The sequence below is a fragment of the Bos mutus genome, chromosome 6 (genome assembly GCF_027580195.1).
Source record: "Bos mutus isolate GX-2022 chromosome 6, NWIPB_WYAK_1.1, whole genome shotgun sequence".
In the NCBI taxonomy this organism is placed as follows: Eukaryota; Metazoa; Chordata; class Mammalia; order Artiodactyla; family Bovidae; genus Bos; species Bos mutus.
Genome location: NC_091622.1, coordinates 17663243 through 17675252, shown reverse-complemented (window position 1 = coordinate 17675252; position 12010 = coordinate 17663243).

Sequence of the window (12010 nt, the reverse complement as noted above, 5' to 3'; positions counted from 1 at the left end):
CCAGACAAGAGTACTGGAGTGGGGTGCCATTACCTTCTCCTGGGGTTAGCTGAGGCACCAAAGAATTGATGTTTTTGAACTGTGGTGTTGGAGAAGACTCTTGACAGTCTCTTGGACTGCAAGGAGATCCAACCAGTCCATCCTAAAGGAAATCAGTCCTGAATATTCATTGGAAGGACTGATGCTGAAGCTCCAATAGTTTGGCCACCTAATGCAAAGAACTGACTCATTGGAAAAGACCCTGATGCTGGGAAAGATGAGGAGGAGAAGGGGATGACAGAGAATGAGATGGTTGGATGGCATCATCGACTCAATGGATATGAGTTTAAGCAAGCTGCAGGAGATGGTGATGGACAGGGAAGCCTGGCATGCTGCAGTCCATGGGGTCACAAGAAGTTGGACATGACTAAGTGACTGAAGTGAAAAATTATTTTACATCAACATGACCTATCCAGAGAAATGCTTTTTTTTTATATCATCCATAATTAAAGATATCTCCCTATACGACTATCTTATGATTCCTGTGGGTTCTGGAGTAAATAGGCCAAGGAAAAATGCCCAGCTTCAGAGCAAATAATCCAATAAGAGAATGACTAGTCCTGGACTCTTAGAATGGATCTAAACTGAGGGAGTCACCTATAAGAACTGGGCCCTAGGAAGAGAAAGGGAACTGTGAAGATACACTAGTAACCTGCTGGGGTGATGGTCCAGTGTGTTAGTCACTCAGCCATGTCTGACTTTTTGTGACCCCATGAACTACAGCCCAATGGGCTCCTCTGTCCATGGAATTCTCCAGGCAAGAATACTGGAATGGACTGCCATTCCTTTCTCCCTCAGATCTTCCAAACCCAGGGATCGAACCCCAGTCTCCTGTATTGCAGGCAGATTCTCAAAACCATTCCTCTTCTTTCCCCTTGTCAGGAAATATGGGAACCTACACAGGGAAGCCTTAGACTGGAAGGAAACTTTAAGCCCATTCTATCTATAAACAAATCTGTGGGCAAGAATGCATATACCCAGAAAGACTCCTAGCCTGAAATCACAAATGAAAGAATGGGGATAATTGAAGAAACTGATGATTAATATTCAAAGTTTTCCCATGTATGTGTTTCTGAACCCAACAGATACGTCTCTTTTTCATCTTTAAATGACTGGAGTAAAGAGCACTAAACTTGGTCAAAGCAGGCATGTGGGCCAAGGAAGACTGAAATCAGCTCTCAATTATTCATGTTACCCCAAAATAACTCTGATAGTACTAAGGCTAGCCAATCTGGCAGAAGTTCTACTGAAGTGTGAAAGCCTAGCTAACAAATTACAATAGTCAAGCAAGAAGACATTGAGGGGCTGAACCATGCGAATGGAAAAGGCAAATTTAAGAGTAAACTGGGAGAAAAGGAGCAGGTGATGCGTAAGGAGCATGTGGTGTAACAGATAAGCTTCTGGACCCTGAAGTCAGACTGAACCAATTCCAAAACCTCAACTCAGTCACATACCAACTGTATAAACTTTGACAAATTATTTCATTTTTCTGTTCCTTAGTTTCCTCATCTATAAAAGGGGTATAAGAAAGATTGGACTGGATCTAGGGCAAGCATACATTTGCACAAGCTTGAAAGTGAGTGCTTCCTTCAACTCCGCTCTCTGGATGCCTCACATGACTCACCCTGATCCCAGCCCTGATAAAGACCTACTTCATAAGATAATCATAGAGGTTAAGTTAACATACATAAAGTGTTTAAGAGCACTGTTTCTATGTTTAAGAGCATATAATACGTGCTAGGTAACTAGTTGATACTATAGATTTGATTTGAGGGGTTAAGGAAAGGAAATAAAATTCTAGGTGGAGTCTCATGCTTCTGACTTAAGTAATGGGATAAAGGTGTTGTCACACAAGAAATACAGGGCAAAGAAGAGGCTGAGGAAAGGCTGTGAAACTAACAGCTGGACTTGAGGGACGTATGGGACATTTTGGTGCAGATACCAAGGAGCTGTTAATAATCACCAGAATCCCATGGGCAGAGGAGCCTGGTGGGCTGCAGTCCATGGGGTCTCGAAGAGTCAGACACAACTGAGCTACTTCACTTTCACTTTTCACTTTCATGCATTGGAGAAGGAAATGGCAACCCACTCCAGTGTTCTTGCCTGGAGAATCCCAGGGACAGGGGAGCCTGGTGGGCTGCCGTCTATAGCGTCACACAGAGTCGGACACGACTGAAGTGACTTAGCAGCAGCAGCAGGTAACTTAGATGGGGATCTGGGCTCCAAAATCACTGCAGAGTGATTGCAGCCATGAAATTAAAAGATGCTTACTCCTTGGAAGGAAAGTTATGACCAACCTAGATAGCATATTAAAAACCAGAGACATTACTTTGTCAACAAAGGTCCATCTAGTCAAGGCTATGGTTTTTCCAGTGGTCATGAATGGATGTGAGAGTTGGACTATAAGTAAAGCTGAGTGCCGAAGAATTGATGCTTTTGAACTGTGGTGTTGGAAGAAGACTCTTGAGAGTCCCTTGGACTGCAAGGAGATCCAACCAGTCCATCCTAAAGGAGATCAGTCCTGGGTGGTCATTGGAAGGACTGATGTTGAAGCTGAAACTCCAATACTTTGGCCACCTGATTCAAACAGCTGACTCATTTGAAAAGACCCTGATGCTGGGAAAGATTGAGGACAGGAGGAGAAGGGGATGACAGAGGATGAGATGGTTGGATGGCATCACCGACTCAATGGACATGGGTTTGGGTGGACTCTGGAATTGGTGATGGACAGGGAGGCCTGGCATGCTGCAGTTCATGGGGTCGAAAAGATCAGACACGACTGAGCAACTGAACGGAACTGAAGTAACTTACTGTTGTTGTTTAGTCACTAAGTCATATCCAACATTTTGCAAACTTCTTGACTGTAGCCCACCAGGCTCCTCTGTTCATGGGATTTCCCAGGCAAGAATACTGGAATGGGTTGCCATTTCCTTCTCCAGGGTATATTCCAGACCCAGGGATCAAACCCACATCTCCTCATTGGCAGGTGGATTCTTTACCACTGAGACAGGAAGGAAGCCCTCTGGGTAACTTAATGTTGCCTTAAAATGAGGATCAGCTTTTCAAAGAGAGTAAAAGATACATCAGTGGTGGCAACAATGCAAGTGATTATGTCACCCAGGAAGCCAAAGTGGTAGCTAGTTCTGATTCTGGGAAAGAGACTCCTTCTTACCAAAATATCCATGTGGACACAGAAAGAGACTAAACCTCTCAGTACATTAAAGTAGGTCAAATAATCAACCTAATGCCAGAATGTGGGAAATACATCTACTTAAAGCCCAAGCTGAATACACAAAAGAGACCACCAGTACCAGATGTCCCTTTGCCTCCTTGCCCAAGTCAGTAAGGAAACCCTTCATCTTTTCCCCATACTGTACAGAAAATTAGAAATCACAAAATTGGAAAACCAAGGCTCTTATTTTTAAAGACAAACTAACGGTCTCTTAACAGCCTCTATCAATTCCTCACTCTTCTCCTAACTAATGAAGAAATTCCCAGGAATGCAGTGAGACAGACAGACAGTTGCAATTAGAAGGCATGGTTGTGTGTTGCCTTACTGGAGTCAAGAGAAGTCTTGGTTGTGGTCCATGGACTTGTAGGTTCGTTTCCTGGCTGCCCGCACCATGTGCTATTTACAAGTACTTGAGCTCAGGAGATAAATGAAGAATCTGTTTCAACAAAACCAAATGCAGTCAACCAAAGGTTTCAGAGACCTGAGAAATGGGCTGGCCATGCACATTAACTGCCTTCAGCACGCTGAAGGACATTCCTCTGGAACCACAGGCGGAGACTAGGGCAACCCGTACACCCTGTTTTATGAAACACTAAGTATGGATACATCTGTCTTTTGAGAAAGCCGGGAAAATATAGAGCCTTATAAGGGAAAAATCTTCAGTCTGTAGAAAATGAAATTTTCCAATGGAAACTCAGAAACCATACCGCAGGAGGCTAGAAACAGCTCAGTTTGTTATCCAGAATATAGGGAGGCATTGTATCTAAGAGACAGGAGGAAAAAGTAAACAAGAAACTGTGATTGAAAGGCAATAAAATAAACGTGAAATAAGGACAGATGAAAGAAATTAAAGTTCAATTGTGTAATTTATATCCTTATAGAAGGCAGTTTTATTGAAATTGTGAAAAATTAATTAAAGGACAAATTTGCAATGCTCTACCGGAGTTGAGATTTTTAAAAAGACAAATAAATAATGATAGAAGAGAGAAGACCATATTCAAGGAAAGGAAAATGAAGATTTAATGATTTTTAGCATCCAAAGCAAAGAGATAATAATTGGATACAAACAAAATAATTAAAGGCATCTTCAAAGAAAACTTTGATTTGAAAATAAAACACATGAGTTCTCTTTAAGAAATACCATACCTTGGTAAGCTTAATAAAAGGTCATAGCTAAAATCACTTGCCAAAATATTTTAATGGCAAATAAAATTAAAAATGTGTAAAGGAGATACTGGATGCTTGGGGCTGGTGCTCTGGGATGACCCAGAGGGATGGTATGGGGAGGGAGGAGGGAGGAGGGTTCAGGATGGGGAACACATGTATACCTGTGGCGGATTCATTTCGATATATGGCAAAACCAATACAATATTGTAAAGTTAAAAAATAAAATAAAATTTTTTAAAAAATGTGTAAAGGACAGAGTGTTTTTTCAGAAGAATAAAACTCAGGTGGTCATTAAACTTATAAAACACTAAATACCAAAATATTCTTCTGGGACCCCTATGATTCGAATGTTGTAGCGTTTAATATTGTCCTGGAGGTGACCTGGAGGGATGGTATGGGGAGGGAGGAGGGAGGAGGGTTCAGGAGGGGGAGCACATGTATACCTGTGATGGATTCATTTTGATGTTTGGCAAAACTAATACAATTACGTAAAGTTTAAAAATAAAATTAAATTAAAAAAAAAAACACTAAATACCAAAATAAATAAAGTTGTGTGCCAAAACTTATACTCAGTGAATAAGAGCAACAAAATATATTCAAGGATACAACAGCTTAGAAAGCACACTATTCAAAGACCCTCTTAGAAAACCTTACTAAGAGACTTCTTCCGGAAAATATAAATTAGTGATAATAAGAGAATCACCTCTGAGGAGGATTTCCGTGTTCTCCTGACTCAGGAGATGCAGGAGTTGGATGACGCATGACCAGATGGACTCTGCAGCCGGGCAAGGAAGGCCCAGGTGCACCTCCTACAGCTTCTCCCCGCTGCTCCCCCTCCTTCCCCACATCAGCAAGTCTACCTCGTCCCAGAGTTCACATGGAACCAACTGCCATCTTTGAGATTTCATAAAACAATAACTGATCCATTCTCTTAGCAGCTTGCAAATGATGAAATCACTTAAAGGATTTGACAGTGCAAAGAGAATAAGTGAACTCTTTGACTTACCCTCCCACAAAGAGCTACATAGGGCAACATAACGATTATTTCCATTGCAAAGGAACTTGAGTGATAACTTTCTCTAACATTAAAACCCATGTTGGTCAAAATTACTCGGATTTTTTCCATTGTAGAAAATGAACAGAAATCCTGCTGCAGATGTGAACTTTCCAAGTACATCTTCATGCCACCTCATAACAGTAAGGAAATGGTCAAATGCTGATTGTGTCTATCTCTGGGCTTCCCTTGTAGCTCAGCTGGTAAAGAATCTGCCTGCAATTCGGGAGACCTGGGTTTGATCCCTGGGTTGGGAGGATCCCCTGGAGAAGAGAAAGGCTAGCCACTCCAGTATTCTGGCCTGGAGAATTCCATGGACTGAGAATTCCATAGTCCATAGGGTCGCAAAGAGTCGGACACAAGTGAGCAACTTTCACTGGTACATAAGATTTATATATTTCTCAGTTTTTCTACAGTGATGCTCATATACAGAAAAACAAATTTAAACAGTATAAAAAATTTTGTTCAAAATAATTTAATCGCACATATTTTAAAGTCCACACCAAAGTGCACACTTATGGACTTCCCTGGGTACAGTGGGTAAGAATCCACCTGCCAATGCAAGAGACACAGGTTCAATCCCTGGTCCAAAAAGGACCCACATCCTGTGCAGCAACAGCCCATGTACCACAACTACTGAGCCGGTGCTCTAGAGCCTGCCAGCTGCAACTACGGAGGCCCGTGTGCCTAGAGCCTGCACTCTGCAACAAAGGAAGCCACCAAAATGATAAGCCCATGCGCTGCAATGAAGAGCAGCCCCCACTCACCACAACCAAAGAAAGCCCATGTGCAGCAATGAGGAACAGTGCAAAAAAAAAAAAAAATTAAAATATCCCTTCCTCTCCATCAAAAAAAAAAAAAAAGTTTAGTATTTATTTTAAATAGACTGCTAGAGAAATAATGTTTATATCTGGGTGATGGGAATACAAATATATATGCTCCTCCTTTTCATTTTCTGAAATTCCCAAATTATCCACGTAAAGCATTGTATAATCTTATGATTCAAAACTGTATTCTCTAGGAATCATTTTTATTGAAATGAAAAACATTTCATTTTAAAAATGAAGAGAATGATCCATAATGTTGTGGATTCACTGGAGCCCACTTTAGGCATTTAAATAATCAAAAGGGACTTCAGTAGGAGTCATCAGCATGAACCATGACTAGTAATGATGTCAAAGAAATCAAGAAAGAAAAGTCAAGAAAGGGGAAGCAGTAATCAAATTATCAAATACTACAGAAGTCAAGTATTAATACATCAAGACTTAGAGACCTCCGTGGGATTTGGCAAGGCAAGAGCTGTTTCAGTGGAATGGTGGAGGCAAGAATCAGATGAAATAGTTTAAAGAGTGGAAGGAGAAGAGGGAGGGTGGAACCATGAAAAGTGCCAGAGGTTGAGTGTTCCTATAACTGTCATAGGCATCAAGGTCATTCTTATCTAGCACACCTAAATCAGTATACTGTTCACGTCCTCTGCAACTACTGTTCTTCACTTACCCCTTATAAATCATCCCCTTTTTATGTTGGAAATCCATATGGTGCCAATGAATCTTACTCTATGTTGTATTACAAAAGTGGCTCCCATAGCCCTAGAATGACCCAATCAAGGCATTTCTAGTCCCCTGACAGTAATCGGTACATGGGTAAGAGATGCAACCTACACTGGTCCAAACACAGGAAAAATAAGAATTTTGCTAGGAATTCTAAGACATGGATGCCTGTCCTGCCACTGGTCACCACTCTGCAAGTCTTATTATTCCTCTGTCCCGATGGAGTGACGTGATACAATGGCCTGACAGGTGTCCTCTCCTGCTCTGGAAAAATGCACAGTGAGGATATGAGGTCTAGAAGCTGAGGTCACCTTGTTGTGACCATGAAGAAAAAGGATGAGGACAAAGCCACTATGTGAACAAAGCTAAGTGACATGAGAACAAACTAGGAAATCGCAGAGAAACACAGCAGGGGCCTGGACCAAGCTTCCCTGCAGCCTGTCCTACCTCTGGACTTTTTCAGTAGCTCAATTCAGTCGCTCAGTCGTGTCCAACTCTTTCCAGCCCCATGGACTGCAGCACGCCAGGCTTCCCTGTCTGTCACCAACTCCCGAAGCCTACTCAAACTCATGTCCATTGCATCGGTGATGCCAATAAATCCATTTTATTTATTAACCCAGTTAGAGTTTTTTTCTTGTGTGCAAATCATCCTTATGACCCTTGTTTGTGCTTACTACAAACATTTCTCTATGAAGGCTCAGTGTTTTGTTTCTTAAATAAATAAATAAGGAAGAAAACCATCTACATCTCCCAGAAGAAGAAAGTCAAAATTTAATAAATAGGACCTCTCAGGAATTTACTGATGCCTGGGCCAAGAAGGAAGATAAGGCAAGGCTCTGAAGCCTGAATCTGACTTTACAACAAGATGGCTCAGCAGGCGCCCATTGACCGCTTCCTCCCTTCGCGTACACAGTCCCCAGGGAGACGCCCCACTGTGAGCACCCAGAGCTCCTGTTCTCCATGTGGCCGCCGGAGTAAGCTCTATTACGTGCCTCACTTAATGTATTTCTTAGCTTATGAGTAACAGACTTTCTGTTTTCTCCTATGTTTCTGTAATTTCTATGTACTCTTTACCCAGTCTAAGAAAGTGGAAAATCTAGGTTAATTCTGAAAACAGGCTTTTCGTCCAGTTTCTTTCCCTTACGCTACCATACACAGATCAGTGTCTTTTCCACTGGACAAAATTTACTGAATGTCTCAATTTGAAGAATTAAAAAGGAAGGAAAATACACATTAAGCCAAAAGAATTTCAGAAAAAAAGGCAAGACTCAAACCCAACAAGTAAAACTCTATGCCACGTTCTGGAGGGCATTAGTGTAATCCTCTCTGCTCAACTCCTGCCTTTAATCATACTTTGTCTAATGTGAGTATCTCCCCTCATGTGAAAGTTGTTAAGTACACACAAGGTAAAACCAACCCATATTTTCTTCATCCTAATGCTTCCCAATAGCCCAATTTGCAGACACACAAGGCCACGTTCAACATGAAGTACGTATAATGGTTCCCTCCCCTCTGAGAGGACAAAATTACTTGAAAGAAGTGTTACTCTGAGGAGGAGGGAAAAAATCAGAGAAGAGGGAAAACTTCAGCTTGATTTCTGGCTCTATGGTCCTTTATATACACCACAGTCCACTCCAAAACACACACACACACACACACACACACACACACACACACCCCAACTAAATACTGAACATTAAGAAATCTTAATCTGGACCCAGGAAAAATAACACTAAGGATACAGGTGATAGAGGAAAATAGGGGAAATAATGTGTCATACAGGTATTAATATCCAGAAGAAATTCTACTACTGAATCTGTTCTGTCATTATAAGCTGCAGAAATTATATTCTGTGGTCTTCAGAAATGCTGTTACCAGCTGCACTGCTAAGCAGTCTACTGGCAGGAGGGTAGGTCTCAGGAGAATGACCAAAAAAGAGAGAGAGAGAAAAAAACGTTCAAATTGCCGTTGTTGAAAAGACACAAAAACGATTAACTTGCTTGCACTTACTTCAGCATCACTTTCTAGATTTCAGATAACCCTTAGAGTATTAGAACTTCTGTTTTTGTCATACTACACAGATTGTTTCCATCATATATTTGGCTATTTGACCACCAAAGTCCATTTTGCAAAAGGTGCTCTCCTAAAGAAATCTCAAGTACCATACAAATCAAGTCTGTTTCATTTAGCATGTGACCTCTTAATTACTCCAAATTCTATAAAATAAATTGATTCAATATTAGCAATGAAATGTAGAAAATATATTTTATGTTTTAAAAATCATTGTCAAGGAGCATACAGTCTTGCCCAGTGGGATATCAATTTTCAACTCCAACTCAAAATGAAAGGCTTTTTCCTCTCTGGAAAGATTGGAATGTAAAATTCATGTTCAATTACGGAATGTGGAGAACACTGGAAACAATTTGGAAATCAGAGAGCTCAGGTAAATGATTCCCTCAGTTTAAAAAAAAAGATTATATATACACACACATATACACATAGACTGAGAACTTAACAATGTGAGCACCAGAGCTTCAGCACAAAAAGACAAAATAGCCATGAGTTTGGATAATGTTCTCTTGTTATCCAGGACAATATATTTGATTTGTCTGATTTACAAATGCATCCTTGAGTTAAGACCAAACTCTTTAAAAGCTTTTAAAATATTATATATCTCTATTTGTGATAACATGGGGACTCACCAACTTTTATAATACTAAGAGCCACAAAAAATTATACATACTTTAGAAAAATAAACCAATGGAGAGCTGATTAAGTTGTTCAAAGAACTCTTCATTATCCATTAAATTTAACATGAGCTGCTGGTTGATGACTTTCTTTTTCTCAGAACAATTACATATAACCTATTCATCTAAGAAAATTATGATATGATATGACTCAAACATGAAATTCTGTGGATTTGTACCAAAGATGTTTTCTATTCCTTGACATCCAGGAAAACCCATTTAAAAATCTTTTTTAATAACTAATAGTCTCTAAAATATTAAGTAACTTGCTATTCATGGTGTTCATGGAAAGAAACCAGTTTTATTATATACATGAGGTGTGGCTGGGCATCTCCACACTCATAAGAGGCAGTGCAATTATCTGACATTCAGTTTAATAGCCAGTCACTGAACACATTTCATTCTACTTGGAAACCTAAGAAGTCAGAATTTTCTAAGTTACATTTTTTATGTATAATTTTTGGGTTATTAGCTGACAATCCTAAAAATCAGTATTTACTTCTTTCAGCTTGCAATGACTGAGTCTCTGCAGGAGAACTTGAGTGCATTCTTAAAAAGATAAAAGCTAAGGTTGGTACTTTGTGAAAACTACCAGCCAACAAATTATGCTGGTGTATGTTGTCTTAGTTGGCCTTGCTTGTTTTAGACTAGCTGAAAGATTTCCAGTTCTGTAGAAAAATAATTAACTGTTCTCTGTATAATAGCCTGAAATCAGGGAGCATGATACATCCAGCCTTTTTTTCCTCCAGGTTGTTTTGGCTATTTTTTTTCTTTTTTTGCCACACCATGCAACTTGCAGGAACCTAGTTTCCTGACCAGGGGATGAACTCCCAGCAGTGAAAGCACGGAGTCCTAACCACTGGACTGCCAGAGAATTCCCATCAGTGTTTTATAGCTTTCAGAGAATACGTCTTTTACCTCCTTGTAGCCAAAACAAAATCATGTTACTGACACGAAAACACATACATAGATCAGTGGAACAGAAGAGACTGCCCGGAAAGAAACCCACACACTTATGACCAACTGACCTACAACAAAGGAGGCATGAATATGAAATGAAACACATATAATCACTTTAATAAGTGATGCTTGGAAAACTGGACAACTACACGTAAGAGAATGAAATTAGAACATTTTCTCACACCATATACAAAAATAAATTCAAAGTGGACTAAAGAAACTCAATATAGGACTGGAAATCATTAGACTCCTAGAATAAAACATACGCAGAACAGTCTTTGACATAAATCCTAGCAGTATTTTTTCTGGATCTGTCTCCTAGGACAAAGGAAACAGAGACAAAAATAAGCAAATGGGACATAATTACATTTAAAAGTTTTTGCACAAAGGAAATAATTAACAAAAAGACAATCTGCTAAATGAAAACATTTGCAAATAATATGACTGATAAGAGGCTAATACCTAAAATACTCATAACAACAAATACTCAAAACATAAACAGCTCATACAACTCAATATAAAATAATAATTCAATTTTAAAAATGAGCAGAAGACCTGAATAGGCATTTTTTCAAAACAGATACACAGATGGCGAACAGGCCCAAGAAAAGATGCTCAACATTATTTAACCAGAGAAATGAATGCAAACCAAACCACAATGAAATGTCAGTCAAAATGGCTATCATCAAAAAGATCACAAATAAAAAATGTTGGTGAGGATGTAGAGAAAAGAGAACCCTAGCACCTAGTAGGAACTGAGAAGAATGTAAATTGGTGCTGCAACTATGCAAAACAGTATACAGAGTCCTCAAAAAAACCTAAAAACAGAACTACCATATGATCCAGCAATCCCAATCCTGGATATATATCTGAAGAAAAGCACTAAATTTGAAAAGATACATGTTCCTCAATGTTCATTGAAGTATTGTTTACAATAGTGAACATATAGAAACAACTCAACAAATGAATGGATAAAGAAGGTGTAATACACACACACACACACACACACAGGAGTACTATTCAGCCATAGAAAAATAAAATCTTGCCATTTGCAACAACATGAGTAGATCTGGAGGGTATTATGCTTAGAGAAGTAAGACAGAGAAAGACAAATACCATACGTTTTCACTTAGGGAATCAAAAAAAAAAAAAAAAACAAGTGAATGAATATAATAAAACAGAAACAAACTTACTGATACAGAAAACTGCTGGTTAGCAGTGGGAAGAGGGAAGGAGGGAAGTGTAAGATGCAGGAAATTAA